Source organism: Symphalangus syndactylus, chromosome 16 (assembly GCF_028878055.3).
Source record: "Symphalangus syndactylus isolate Jambi chromosome 16, NHGRI_mSymSyn1-v2.1_pri, whole genome shotgun sequence".
NCBI lineage: Eukaryota > Metazoa > Chordata > Mammalia > Primates > Hylobatidae > Symphalangus > Symphalangus syndactylus.
In genome coordinates, this window is record NC_072438.2 from 43,311,055 (window position 1) to 43,321,802 (window position 10,748).

Sequence of the window (10,748 nt, forward strand, 5' to 3'; positions counted from 1 at the left end):
GCTCAGCTCTCTAAATTGATTCAGCTTCAGATATGGTCGGAATCTTCTCCCACTAACTAGACCTTCAGTCTCCCCAGTGGGGGTGTGTGTTTGGGGGTGGAGGATCTCCCTGCCCCACTTCTGAAGTTTGGACACTCACAGTACATGGGGTGTCTCCTGGGTCCTGCAGGAGCAGTCCGCTTCCTTCAGAGAGTCTGTGGGTCCTCTTGGGATTCCTGATTTATTCCTGCACTCGTTCTGGAGCTAAAATTCACGATGCAAGCCTCTGCACAGTGCTCTGTCTGAGTTGGAGCTGCAGTCTTGTCCTGCCTCCTGTCCACCACGATGAACCACATGTAATACTGTTTGGCAGCATTTGACCCACAGCACAGTAAAACTTTTTTCCAGATTGGAGTCAATACTCTCAAATCCTGTTGCTGCTTTATTACCTAAGTTTATCTAATATTCTAAATCATTTGTTGTCATTTCAACAATGTTCATGGCCTCTTCACAAGGAGTAGATTCCATCTCAAGAAACCACTTTATTTCCTTACCCATGAGAAGCAACTCCTCATTCATTAAGTTTTGTCATGCGAGGGCAGCAATTCAGTCACATCATCAGGTTTCATTTCTAGGTCTCTTGCTATTTCCACCACATATGTGGTTACTTCCTTCACTGAAGCCTTGAATTTCTCAAAGTCATTCATGATGGTTGGAATCAACTTCTTCAAAACTCCTGTTAATGTTGATATTTTGACTTTCTCCCATAAATCATGAGTGTTCTTAATAAAATCTAGAATGATGAATCCTTTCCAGAAGATTTTTAATTTGATCAGAGGAATCACTCTCTGTGACAGGTATAGCCTCATGAAATGTATTTATGAAATAATAAGACTTGAAATTCAAACTTAATTCTTGATCTGACAGCTGCAGAATCAATGTTGTGTTAGCAGGCATGAGAACAACATTAATCTCCTTGTACAACTTCATCAGAGCTCTTGGGGAATTAGATACATAGTCAATAAGCAGGAATATTTGAAAGGAGCTTTTTTTTTTCTGTGCAGTAGGTTTCAAGGGTGGGTTTAAAATATTTAGTAAACTATGCTGTAAACAGATGTGTTGTTATCCTGGCTTTGTTGTTTCATTTATATAGCACAGGTAGAATAAATGTAAGGGTTCTAAAAAGCTGGGCACAATGGTGCATACCTCTAGTCCCAGCTACTCAAGAGGCTGAGATAGGAGGATTGCTTGAGCCCAGGAATTTGAGACCAGCCTGGACAACATAGGAAGACCTACCGTTAAAAATAACAAATGAATGAATGAATGCATAAATAAATAAAAGGCTCTAGGATATTAGCAATAGTAAATGAGCACTGGTTTCATCTTGAAGTCTCCAACTGCATTATCCCCTAATAAATATGTCAGCCTTGTTAAACTTTTGAGGGTTTGAGGCCAGGCATTGACTTCTCTGTAGCAATAAAAGTCCTAGACGACATCTTTTGTCAATAGAATGCTGTTACATCTGCATTGAAAATCTGTTGTTCAGTGCAGCCACCTTCATCCGCGATTTTAAATAGATCTACTAGCTTCAGAGTTGTCTTCTGTGGCTTCCTCATCTCTCTCAGCCTTCATAGAATTGAAGAGAGTTAGGGCTTTGCTCTGGGTTAGGCTTTGGCTTAAGGGAATGTTGTGGCTGGTTTAATCTTCTATCTACACCAATAAACTGTCTCCCTGCCAGCAATAAGGCTGTTGCATTTATTTGTCATTTGTGTATTCAGTGGAGTAGCATTTTTAATTTCCTTCAAGAACTCTTCCTCTGCATTTGCAGCTTAGCTAACTGTTTGGTACGAGAGGCCTAGGTTGCAGCCCATCTCAACTTTCAACATTCCTTCCTCACTCAGCTTAATCATTTCTAGCTTTTGATTTACAGCGAGAGAAGTGGGATTGTTCTCTCCACTTGAAAACTTAGAGGCCAGTGTAGAATTATTAATTAGCCTAATTTTAATATTGTTGTGCCTCAGAAAATAGAGAGGCCCAAGGAGAGGGGGAGAGATGGGAGAATGGCCTGTCAGTGGAGCAGTTAGAACGTACACAATATTTATGGATTTGTTGTCTTACATGGGTGTGGTTCGTGGTGCCTCCCTAAATAATTAAAATAGTATCATCAGAGATCAGTGATAACAGATATGATAATAATGAAAAAGTTTGAAACATCTGAGAATTACCAAAATGTAACACAGAGACATGAAGTGAGCACATGCTGTTGGAAAAAAAAAAAAAAGGACAGTGATAGACTTGCTTGATGCAGGGTTGTCACAAACCTTCAATTTATAAAAACTGCAATATCTACAAAGCACAATAAAGCAAAGAGCATTGAAATGAGGTATGCCTTTACTGTGTGATTCTACTCATATAAGGTAGCTAAAATAGTCAAAATCATAGAAACTGAAGGTAGGATGTGGAATACCAGAAACAGGAGGGAGGGAGAAAGGGGATTTGCTCTTTAATGGGTATGGAGCTTTAGATTTGCAGGATGGAAAAGTTTTGGAAATCTGTTTTGCAAGAGTATCCATACACTTAACAACACTGCTCAACTGCACATTTAAAATGGTTAAGATGGTAAGTTTTATGTCATATGTGTTTTACCACAGTAAAAAAATCTGCTCCATTCCACATAGACTAAGAAGTATTAATATCATAATGGAGGCTCTGGCTATAACCATATTGGTTCTAGGCCAAGATTGGCTGACCATATGCAAATGCTCTCTATAGTTTTGAATTAAATTTGGATAAGAAGGAGGAGTTTATTCTTGGATTTATACACTTAAATATAGCCTCAGGAGTCACCTCTTATTATGTGTTCTTCAATCAATTCTGAATTTTTTAAATTACTTAAACACATTGATTTAGATATCAGAGATCCAACGTTTTGCTTTACTCACAGGAGATGTTGAATTTTATAAATGCATACATAAAAAAGTTGAAAGATGTTTATTTTTTAAATTGACATTTTCTCATGTTGAAGTTGTGAAATAACTCAATAAAATCATTGTAAATCCTTAGGCTAAGGTGGAAACTTAAAATGCCCATGCTTAAAAAACCTGAGGGAATCTAAGAATCAAGACGGCTCAGAAAAACAAGTAGACATAGAACTGAAAAATGTGCTTCACATTAAACATCTTACTCATAAAGTTTTATTTTAAAAGAGAAACTGTGAGTGAATTAAAACAACTAAAGAATGATAAGCTGTTTAAATGGGAGGAAGCAGTTATCTCAGAAGAAAATTGATGAATTAGAGGATAGAAATTTTGGAAATTTAGAGAATGAACTTTAAGAGCCTGGATAGAAAAATAAAAAGGGGAGAAGAGGAAGCCAGGTCCAGATGTTCTTAAAGAACTTAAAAGAAAAGGAGAGAACTCTTCTAAGCATTACTGGATCAAAATGGGTGATGGGGCTCAACAAAGGCAAGGTCTTTAGAGACCTAACATTCACTCTACTAAATGAAATCGGGAACCAGAAAATTCTAAAGCAGTGCTTCACAACCTTTTTCAGATTATGGCACATGATATTTTTGTAGCACATTCAGACAAATGGACAAAGCTTCTCATATCAGAGGTGACAAATCCAGGAACTCTAGTTACCTCTAACCTTTCCCATCTACCCCAATAGCTAAAGGGATCAAATCTAGGCTTTGTGCCATCCATTTCACCTTATGATTGCCACAATTTCATCAGTTGTTTACAGAACATCTGAGTAGATTTATAAGGGAAGATGGGATAATTATTGCAAAACAAAGATTAATTAGTAAGTTCCAACTAGACACAGTTGTAGGTGAAGTACGTATTGTAGGCGTGGCTGTGTGTATCATGCTAAGGACATCTATGGATTTAGGATTTTAAAGGAAAGTATAAATAAAATGAGGCATTCTCAAGTGGAGCCAGGGAGAATAATGATTTATAGATTCCAGACAAGGGAATGATGTTGCTGTGTGGACAGTTTATTGTCTGGGTGGAGGCAAAGACGGGCAAGATTGTCAGAACAATGTTCTACATTTGGCAGGCCCAGAGTCATTGATTTTATATATTTCCCTGTAGGAAATAAAAGCTAGAGGCATATGGTAGGAAACAAAACATCTGAGCCAACAAGCAAAGGGTAAGTAAAAGAAACAAATTTTCAGATTCAACAGCAGCGTCAGCTCTCTCTTTGTTAAATCAAGAGATCAAATTAAGAAACAAACTTAACTATTAGATGCTTCTGGGTCTACAGCAGAAAAGGAAGAGGGACACAGTCTAGGTAGAGAAAACATTAAGTATATCCCACAATGGAAAAAAATCCATTATTTCCATAGAAATAAATCCATTAGGATTGAGAATGGATTTATTGAGAAAAATAACATCATGAGAAATAAATGTCAAAAATATTGGTCTTAATTAGCCCCTAAGGGCACAGGCTTCTGAAACACCAGTAGAAGTCACAACAGTTGAAGCAGCTGGTGGGAATTTCCAGTTGTCATAGATATGTGTGCTATGAGAATCTTCTCTGAACGTCATGTTTCATAGGCCTATGTGATCCCATCACCACAATAACTGAGGCCAAGAACTCACACAAAGAAATGAATTTTCTACGGGGATAGAAGCCCCCTGAAACAAAGGTTTAAAGCGGGAATGAAAGTTAGGAGGTTTTGGACATTCAATTTTTAAAATGGCACCTTGAGTAAACAAGATGGTGGGATTCAGATCCTGGGATTCTGAAGCCTGGCTTCAGAAAATCCATCCAGCAGCTACCCACAGACAAGAACACCTTTGTAAAAATCCCAAAACCTGGAAATGAGACTAAGACACTGAGAAATGAGACTAAGCATGGACACCGTAGAAACTGAACATAAAAACAAAAACAAACAAGCAAAAAAACACAGATGAATAAAAGGAACAGCCTCACTTCAACTATATTGCCCCTTCTCCAAGTTGGCACTGCACCACACAGCGAGCATTCCCCGTGGTTTCTACACTGGGAAAAGAGAACCCAAGGCAGACATCTAACATTGCCTACATTCAGCGGCACTTCCTAGGATGCCCATTCCTGTCTCACATCAAAATAAATACTGGGGATAACAACTGGAATAGGCTGCCTGAGGTCAGCTAGAAACAAAGAAAAAGGTCAGGGCACAGAGAAACCATCATGCACATCTTTGTGGTAGCTCTAAGTTCCTGCCAGCAGTGGTGCCCTATCAAAAATATCAGTGAATGACATAGCCTAGTCACAAAACTCAGTTGGTTGCTCCAAGAAGCACAGTGAGGTCTACCTGGTTTGATTCTCTATTCAGCCAGCCACCCTGTCTACCCTCAGAAACCACCTCAAAGTTCCACCCAGGCTGGGAGATACCTGCCACTGCACACCACTGTGGAACAAAGGCATTGACCCTGCCCAACCCAGGAGTTCAAACAGTGACTTTATTCAACCTCAGAGCTTCCCTCAAGGCTCTGCCCAGGCAGGGAAGACCCCCACAGCTGTGAATTTCTGAAGAACATAGGCGCTGGCCCTGCCCAGCCCAGGAGTCCAATAAATGACTTGACCCAGCCTCAAGGCTCAGCCCAACACTCTGCCCAGACAGGAAGGCAAGCCTCAACTATGCCATTACTATGGAGCATAGACACCCATCCCAAGTTGCAACCCCACCTGACCTGGGAGTTCAGTCTGCAGTCCTTCCTAACTGAAGATTCGAAACAACAGTACCATCTGGCCAGGTAATACAGCCTGTGACCCTGCTTGATCCAAGGCAATTCAAGTGCCCAGCCAGCAGCTCTGTCTTACTGCAGAGTTTAGCCATGGTCTCACTGGATAGCAGAGACAAGGAAGCAGCCCCATGTGACCTCAGAACAAAGAAAGTGGCTCAGTCCAACTAGAGAGCCTGACAGCAAGATCTGCCTGCCTGTGGCTTTTACCAAGTGGCTCATCTTTAATGCCAGACTAGACTAAATATGTTAGAATGACAATTATTAAAAAGTCAGGAAACGATAGATGTTGGTAAGGATGTGGAGAAACAGAGATGCTTTTTTTTTTTTTTTCCAAGACAGAGTCTCGCTCTGTCACCCAGGCTGGAGTGCAGTGGTGTGATCTTGGCTCACTGCAACCTCCGCCTCCTGGATTCAAGCAGTTCTCCTACCTCAGCCTGAGTAGTTGGGATTACAGGCATGCGCCACCACACCCAGCTAATTTGTGTGTGTGTGTGTGTGTGTATATATATATATATATATTTTTTTTTTTTTTTTTGAGGCGGAGTCTCGCTCTGTCACCCAGGCTGGAGTGCAGTGGCGCGATCTGAGCTCAGTGCCACATTTTCTTTATCCAGTGTATCATTGATGGGCTTCTGGGTTGGTTCCAAGTGTTTGCTATTGTGAACAGTGCTGCAGTAAACATATGTGTGCATGTATCTTTATGGTAGAATGATTTATAATCCTTTGGGTATATACCCAGTAATGGGACTGCTGGATCAAATGGTATTTCTGGTTCTAGATCCTTGAGGAATCGTCACATTGTCTTCCACAATTTACACTCCCACCAACAGTGTAAGAGCATTCCTATTTCTCCACATCCTCTCCAGCCTCTCTTGTTTTCTGACTTTTTAATGATTGCCATTCTAACTGGCATGAGATAGTATCTCATTGTGGTTTTGATTTACAGAATACAGAAACAGAAAACCAAACACAGCATGTTCCCACTCATAAGTGGGAGTTGAACAATGAGAACACATGGACACAGGGAGGAGAACAAGACACACTGGGGCCTGTTGGGGGATGGAGGTAAAGGGAGGGAGAGCGTTAGAACAAATGCCTAATGCATCCAGGGCCTAAAACCTAGATGATGGTGCAGCAAACTACCATGGCAAATGTATAACTATGTAACAAACCTACAAATTCTGCACATGTATCCCAGAACTTATAGTAAAATAAATAAATAAACATTAAATAGTTACGTTTATTCCTTGCCAAAGAACACCTGTGAAGGCTGGCAGAGGTAATCTATTTTCCTCAAATGTGCAGACACTAAGGCAAAGACCAGTGATTATGAAGAATCAGGGAATTATGACACCCCTTAAAGAAAACTAATAAAGCTCTAATCATGGACCTTAAATAAATAGAGACCTATAAAATGACTGATAAAAATTCAGAATAATTCTTTTAAATAAGTTCAGGGAACAACAAGAAAATACAAATAGAAAACAAAGTAAAATCTGAAATTCAATGTATAAATAAAATGAGAAGTTTGACAAAGAATTAGAAACAATTGAAAAATATCCTAGAAATGGAAAGTACAGTGACAGAAATAAAAAAATTAATAAAAATCTTCAAAACACACTCAATCAAGAAGAAAGAATCAGTGAGCTCAATGACATTATATTTGAAATTATTCTGTCAGAGCAGCAAAAAGAAAAAAATGAGAAGAATAAAGAAAGCCTACAGGAATTATGGGACACCATCAAAGAACTAACTTTAGCACAATAGAAGTTTCAGAAAGGCTAGAGAGAGAAAAAAGACCAGAAAGACTATTTAAAGAAATAATGGCTGAAATCTTCCCCAATCTGGGGAAAGATACCAACTTCCATGTGCAGGAAGTGCAGAGGTCTCCAAACAAATCAGACCCAAAGTGGAGTTCACCAAAACACATCATAATCAAACTATCCATAATCAAAGAAAAAGAAAAAATTCTGAAATCAGCAAGTAAGAAGACACATTACATATAAGGGAGTTCTAATATGGCTATCAATATACTTCTCAGCAGAAATCCAGCAGGCTTGGAGAGAATGAGATAATATATACAAAGCGGCAGAAGAATAAAAACTGTCAACCAATAATACTTTACCCTGATCTTTGTGCTGCTGTAACAAAATACCTGAGAATGAGTAGTTTATAAAAACAGAAATTAATTTTCTCAAAAGATTAATGAAACAGACAATTGTTTTAATAATAAAACAAAATTGACAAAACTTTGGCTAGGCTAATTCAGTAAAAATAGAGAAGACTCAAATGAATAAAATCAGAAATAAAAGATGATCTATTATAATTGATAGCACAGAAATACAAAGGATCGTAAGAAAATACTATAAGCAGTTATACACTAAAAAAACTGGATAACCTAGAAGAAATGGATAAATACCTAGAAACATATAACCTACCAAGACTAAATCATGAAGAAATAGACAATCTAAATAGACCAATAACCAGTAAGGAGATCGAGTTAGTAATAAAATGTTTCCTGTCAGAGAAAAGCTCAGAACTGGATGGCTTTTCTGGTTAATTATACCAAACATTTAAAGAAGAAATAATACCAGTTCTTCTCGAACTCTTTCTAAAAATTGAAAAGGAAGCAATACTTCCAAATTCATTTTACAAGTTCAACACCCTGATACCAAAGTCAAAGCCACCTCAAGAAAAGAAAACTATAGGCCGATATCCCTGATGAATATAGATGCAAAATCCTCAAAATAATACTAGCAAACAAAATCCAAAAGCATATTAAAAAGCTCATTTACCATGACCAAGTAGGATTTGTCCCTGGGATACTAGGATCGTTTAACATACACAAATCTATAAAACACAAGAGAAACCTTTACAGAATTGGTCTGAGCAATACTTTCTTGGATATAACCTTAAAGACACAGGCAACAAAAGCAAAAATAGTCAAATGGAATCACATCAAACTAAAAATTTTCTACATAGCAAAGAAAATAATAAACAGAGTAAAAAGACAATCCATCGAGTGGGAGAATATATTTACAAACCACGTATTTGATAAGTAGTGAATATTCACATGTATAAAAACTGAGTCAACTCAATAGCAAGAAAACAAATATGTGATTTAAAAATGGGCAAATAACTTGAAAAGAAATTTCTCAAAAAAAGACATAAAAATGGCCAAAGCATTCAGGAAAAAAAGTGTTCAACGTCATTAATCATCAGATAAATGCAAATTAAAAACACAATGAGATATCACCTCACACCTTTTTAAAAAAGAAATAAATTCTGTCATTTGTGACAATATGGATAAACCTGAAGGATAATATCCTATGTGAAATAAGCCAGAAAGACTAATACTGCCTGATTTGGCTTGGGGAATGGAGAGGCTGCACGTAGTTACTTTCTTCCAAAAAGTAAAATATGGAAAGGGGAAATAGTGAAAAAAAAAAGGCCTGAAAAACATTACCCCAGCTACAAGACCAAGGTTACCATCAACGGTAATAAGTCACAATGATTTCATGTGCTCCTGATATGATGAGTGTAGAATTTTATCTCTGTGATCTTCCTCCACAAAACTCACAGCCCCGGGCTTACCATGAGAAAAACAACACACAAATCCCAATTGAAGGAAATTCTACAAAATATCTGACTGTTACTCCTCAAAACCTCAAAAGGTCATTAAAAACAAGGAAAATCTGAGGAAATCTTATGGCCCAGAGGAGCCTAAGGAGACATCATGACTAAATATGATGTCCTGGATAAGATTCTGGAACAAAAAAAAAAAGGTACTAGGTAAAGGAAATCTGATGAAACTATGGGCTTTAGTTAATGTGTTGATATTGGTTCATAACTTGTGACAAGTGTTCTATAGTAATGTAAGATACTGACAATGGGGACACTGATGTAGGGTATATAGGAACTGTGTAATATCCTCAACTTTTCTGTAAATTTAAAACTATTCCAAAATAAAAACCATATTTTATCAAGTAAATATTCACTCAGTCTCTTTTTGCTGAAGGACAACTTCTAGCTCTAAGTCCTGAAGTAACCACACCTATTTCAGTGGAAGACATGGAGACTGCAACTGCTGCAAAAAGCTCAACTATCCCAAAGCATCAAGAATTTTCTATCATTGAATACTCAAGAATGAGAAATTGAGGATAGTTTTGTTCTATAATTTCATTGGACTTTGAACTCACAAGAATAAGAGTTCATAATGGCTTTGAACTTTCTTAGAACTTGAATTTCACTTAAATTTAGGGAATCTCTAGGCATTGGCATTTCATTGTTATTTTCATTTTTCGTAGTCTCATTGCAGAACTGTGATGGCTGATGTAGCCTGGGAATAACTTGGAATCAAAAGTACAATAGGGCGTGAATTCTTGGCTTTGATATAGAGTGACGTTGGATTTAGCATAATTAATGTGCAGTCATGTGTCACAATAACAGGGATACATTCTGAGAAATGCATCATTAGGTGATTTTGTCATTGTGCAAACATTACAAAGCATACTTACACAAGCCTAGATAGTACAGCCTACTACAGCCTGATAGCTATATGGTATAGCCTATTGCTCCTAGGCTTCAATCTGGTACCTCCTGTTACTCTACTGAATACTATAGGTAACTGTAACACAAGGATAAGTATATTTCTGTCTAAACATAGAAAAGACACAATAAAAATACAATATAAAATATTTATAAATGGTACACCGTATAGGGCACTTACCATGATTGCAGGACTAAAAGTTGTTCCGGTGCGTTGGTGAGTCACAAGTAGAGAAGTTTTTATATTCTATTTTTCTACTGCATTAAAGAAAAGAGAGGTTTAAAAATCAGTTAAGTCACCACTGTTTAAAAAGCTCAATAGATATCTCTTTTCCTTCACCCACATATTTGATCCCCAACGAAGTTTTGCCAGCTTGGCTTGACATAAATAAATTATCTTAAATTGATACAGTTATTTCCAGTATTTCTGCCACTGCCCTAATAAAATTAATTATCATCTTTCCCTTGGAAATTGTATAGTCTCCA

The 10,748-nt window shown here is 37.7% G+C and overlaps 1 long non-coding RNA gene across 1 annotated transcript in view; it reads right to left on the reverse strand.

The window, feature by feature from the left end:
* Positions 1-10,517, reverse strand: part of LOC129464715 (uncharacterized) — a 60,894-nt gene extending 50,377 nt beyond the window's left edge. Inside the window, exon 1 of the long non-coding RNA XR_008651680.2 lies at positions 10,444-10,517. This is a non-coding gene — a long non-coding RNA (uncharacterized lncRNA). The remainder of the gene's footprint in view (positions 1-10,443) is intronic.
* Between the last annotated feature and the right edge of the window lie 231 nt (positions 10,518-10,748).